This window comes from Salmo salar, chromosome 13, assembly GCF_965601325.2.
Source record: "Salmo salar chromosome 13, fSalSal1, whole genome shotgun sequence".
NCBI classification, from domain to species: Eukaryota; Metazoa; Chordata; class Actinopteri; order Salmoniformes; family Salmonidae; genus Salmo; species Salmo salar.
The window spans coordinates 104743578-104748988 of NC_138303.1; positions in this window are offsets into that span (position 1 = coordinate 104743578).

Here is a 5411-nt window from a genome sequence, read left to right on the forward strand (position 1 = left end):
CCATATGCTCCTAGACATTATGCTGTGCACCAGTGCAACCAGGAAGCAAATCACCCAGATAATAATTGTTGTCCTGATAGGCTTCACTGTGCAGTTGTTTCCGGGTGCCCTAGAGACAGCCCTCCACCTCCATCTGCACTAAAAATATATAGTGCAGATTCATTCAATCCAAAGCCTACATATAACGAATATTAAAGAATGCATCAGTGATTTGTATTTCTTGCAACTTTCTGAAGACGTAATGGCATGGGAATGCCTGTAACTACCACTTTGTGTAGTCAGTTAGCAATGCCGAAAACAGTCATTTCTAAAGAGTTTTCCCTGAAAGGTTCAAAATTAAATGCTCACTGCAGGTAGGCTTACCTGGCAGACGGAAAAGATATCATGATGATTTGTATCGATCGGGTGCTCTTTTGTCAAACACCCACTTGGCACAGACGTCAATTAAACGTCTATTCCACATTGGTTCAATGTAATTTCATTCAGTGTGTGCAGTCTCTAGGGCAGACTCTTGAAGTGAACAATTTCAATTAAAGGGAAACTATACCCTCCAAAATATATATTTTTATTTATTTCCTCAGACCTCAAAAGTGTTCTCCTGATGTGGTTTAAGCATCCAATTTACTTGTTTTTCTATTAAAATAGTGTGATTTTGAGAGTGAATATCGAAACCTGGAAAAACAAAACTGATAAATTTTTTGTGTGCTTTTAGGTGTTAATTTGGCTAATAAATGTATTGGCCTATAATTCTGAGTGGCTAGTATATTTTTTCATCTACCTGCCACAGTGGATGGTGGACCAAGAAGTTAGTTTTTATTTAACTAGGCAAGTCAGTTAAGAACAAATTCTTATTTTCAATGACAGCCTAGGAACAGTGGGTTAACTGCCTTGTTCAGGGACAGAACGACAGATTGTTACCTTGTCAGCTCAGGGATTTGATTTTGAAACCTTTCGGTTACTAGTTCAACGCTCTAATCACTAGGCTACCTGCCGCCCCAGTTTGGAGGTACAGAAAGAAAAGGAAAGGGATAGCTTCTTTAGAATATCAATGATCATCGCAATGAATGAATGACTGATCTCTTGCATGTTATCACTCGCAACATGACGCTCTTAAAGAGACAGTGTAGAATTTGCTATGTATTACATCTCAATAGGTAGTGCTTTTACACAATTTTTGTATCAAAATGTTTGTTTTTTTATATTAATTTACAGAGCACAACATGTGCTTCAAAAGTAGCTAGAATTTATATAGGCCCACTATGCTATGGCTCAATCAATAAAACATATATATATATATATATATCTTCTGGTGCTCCTAGATTTTGTGTTGTGCTATTAATGTTTTTAAGTTGGAAGCACCAGTGCTACTGTAACGTCCGTCGTTAGAGTGAGACCAAGGCACAGCGTGGGTTGGGTTCATCATATTTTAATATAAACGGTGAACCAGCAAAAACAATAAACAAGAAGCAACACAACGAACGAACAGTTTCGCAGGCTACTAACAGCAATGCAAAATCAACTTCCCACAAAAGACAGGTGGAAAAAGGGCTACCTAAGTATGGCTCCCAATCAGAGACAACGATAGACAGCTGTCCCTGATTGAGAAACATACCAGGCCAAAAACCAAAGAAATACAAAACATAGATAGGGAACATAGAATGAACATAGAAATAGAAAATATAGAACATACATCAAAACCCCGAAACCCACAAAACAAACACCCCCTGCCACGCCCTGACCAAACTACAATAACAAATAACCCCTTTTACTGGTCAGGACGTGACAACTACCAAAAAAAACATGTTAATTTAGTGCCTGTGGATTCTGTCAGACCAGAGATGGAGAGAGAAAATGGATAGAGAGGCTGAGTGTATGTGTGAGAAAGAGTGAGAAAGGAGAGAGAGGAAGACAAAATGAGAGAGAGAGGAAAAGAGAGAGAGAGAGAGAGAGAGGGGGGAAAAAGAGAGAGAGAGAGAGCTTGATGGAAACAGAGAGAGGAGGAGGGAGAAAGAGTAAAAAGAGAGAGCGAGATGAAGCAAGTGAAAAAGAGTAAGGTTGAAGCCAATAATCCCCCAGCAGCCTTGGCGACACACAGGAACCCTCAGCAGCATTCCCAGCTTCTCTGTTCCGCTAGGAAAACAGCCGCCGCATCCGGAGAAGGAAACATCTCCTGCCAACATCACAACAACAATCACACCAGCTAGATCTTTCCCACATCCTAGAAACTGTTGAATGTAATGGCTTTTTCCATCGCAATTACAAAAATATAAGGATAGTTGTTGGTGGGGTATTTTGGAGCTATCTACCTATCATGTTATTCCCCTTCATTTTACAGCAATTGAAAAATGTTCCATTGCAATTTCAAAGACATTTCAAGGATGGTTGTTGGTGCTGTATATTGGAGCTCAGCTATCAAGTTGTACGTAATCCCTTTTTGATTGTGGACTTTCTGGTTAAATAAAGGATAAATAAATGTGTTATTAAGGCAGGGCCTGATCTGACGTCAGCTGCAGTGTTCCATGTGTCACTGTGTGGTTTGGTCAGAGTGTGTGAGGCAGGGGAAGAGAGAGTCATCACAGAGAGAGTGAGACGGATGTGTGGAGCTCGAGGGGTGGTGGGGTGGGTGGTGTGATACATGCATGGAAGGACTGTGGCGAAGTCACATAATTGACATCGACGGTGTGACATTCCTGTGAAGGAGCAATGTTGAGTCATAGACTGACCTACACATCCCCTCTAACCCACTGTAACCCTATGCAACCCACTGTAACCCCTCTAACCCACTGTGACCCACTGTAACCCACTGTAACCCCTGTAAACCACTGTAACCCTATGTAACCCACTGTAACCCCTCTAACCCACTGTAACCCCTCTAACCCACTGTAACCCCTGTAAACCACTGTAACCCTATGTAACCCACTGTAACCCCTCTAACCCACTGTAACCCCTTTAACCCACTGTAACCCCTGTAAACCACTGTAACCCTATGTAACCCACTGTAACCCCTTTAACCCACTGTAACCCAATGTAACCCACTCTAACTCCTCTAACCCACTGTAACCCACAGTAACCCACTCTAACTCCTCTAACCCACTGTAACCCACTGTAACCCCTCTAACCCACTGTAACCCCTCTAACCCAATCTCACCCAATCTACCCAATGTAACTCACTCTAACCCACTGTAACCCCTCTAACCCAATGTAGCCCACAGTAACCCACAGTAACTAACTGTAACCCCTCTAACCCACTCTAACCCACTGTAACCCACTGTAACCCAATGTAACCCCTCTAACCCACTGTAACCCACTGTAACCCACTGTAACCCACAGTAACCCACTCTAACCCACTGTAACCCACAGTAACCCACTGTAACCCACTGTAACCCCTCTAACCCACTGTAACCCCTCTAACCCACTGTAACCCAATGTAGCCCACAGTAACCCACTCTAACCCACTGTAACCCACAGTAACCCACTCTAACCCACTCTAACCCCTCTAACCCACTGTAATCCCTCTAACCCACAGTAACCCACTGTAACCCACTGTAACCCCTCTAACCCACTGTAACCCACTGTAACCCACAGTAACCCACTCTAACTCCTCTAACCCAGTCTAACCCACTGTAACCACTCTAACCCACTGTAACCCACAGTAACCCACTGTAACCCACTGTAACTCACTCTAACCCACTCTAACCCACTGTAACCCACAGTAACCCACTGTAACCCACAGTAACCCACTCTAACCCACTGTAACCACTCTAACCCACTGTAACCCACTGTAACCCACTGTAACCACTCTAACCCACTGTAACCACTGTAACCCACTGTAACCCAATGTAACCCACTCTAACTCCTCTAACCCACTGTAACCCACAGTAACCCACTCTAACTCCTCTAACCCACTGTAACCCACTGTAACCCCTCTAACCCACTGTAACCCCTCTAACCCAATCTCACCCAATCTACCCAATGTAACTCACTCTAACCCACTGTAACCCCTCTAACCCCTCTAACCCAATGTAGCCCACAGTAACCCACAGTAACTAACTGTAACCCCTCTAACCCACTCTAACCCACTGTAACCCACTGTAACCCAATGTAACCCCTCTAACCCACTGTAACCCACTGTAACCCACTGTAACCCACAGTAACCCACTCTAACCCACTGTAACCCACAGTAACCCACTGTAACCCACTGTAACCCCTCTAACCCACTGTAACCCCTCTAACCCACTGTAACCCAATGTAGCCCACAGTAACCCACTCTAACCCACTGTAACCCACAGTAACCCACTCTAACCCACTCTAACCCCTCTAACCCACTGTAATCCCTCTAACCCACAGTAACCCACTGTAACCCACTGTAACCCCTCTAACCCACTGTAACCCACTGTAACCCACAGTAACCCACTCTAACTCCTCTAACCCAGTCTAACCCACTGTAACCACTCTAACCCACTGTAACCCACAGTAACCCACTGTAACCCACTGTAACTCACTCTAACCCACTCTAACCCACTGTAACCCACAGTAACCCACTGTAACCCACAGTAACCCACTCTAACCCACTGTAACCACTCTAACCCACTGTAACCCACTGTAACCCACTGTAACCACTCTAACCCACTGTAACCACTGTAACCCACTGTAACCCACTGTAACCACTCTAACCCACTGTAACCCACTGTAACCCACTATAACCCCTCTAACTCCTCTGACCCACTGTAACCACTCTAACCCACTGTAACCACTCTAACCCACTGTAACCACTCTAACCCACTGTAACTGCTCTAACCCACAGTAACCCACTGTAACCACTCTAACCCAATCTAACCCACTGTAACCCCTCTAACCCACTGTAACCACTCTAACCCACTGTAACCCACCACGCTCTCAGTCAGGACAGTAGCAGGATGTACTAACTCTCTCTCTCTCTCCACAAAGTATGCTGCAGTGCAGACTCATAAGGGAAGGGCCAGGCAGCAAGGGCCAGGCAGGAAGGGCCAGGCAGGAAGGGCCAGGCAGGAAGGGCCAGGCAGGAAGGTCCCTAAATGGAACTGTTGGCTCGACGCCACCGTCTGATTGAAACCAATTGTCTTGATTTCATACAATTAAAGTTCATCAGATGAGATAAAATGTTTGAAAAGAACAGGGATTAATCAGCTGTGTGTGTGTGTGTGTGTGTGTGTGTGTGTGTGTGTGTGTGTGTGTGTGTGTGTGTGTGTGTGTGTGTGTGTGTGTGTGTGTGTGTGTGTGTGTGTGTGTGTGTGTGTGTGTGTGTGTGTGTGTGTGTGCCCACAGTCATCTTCGGCATATCAGGGTCACCTGAATTCTCAATCTCTTTATCATTAGGGGTAGCAAGCTGGTGGATTTAACAGGCAGACCATGGGGTCTTTGTTTGAGTCCAC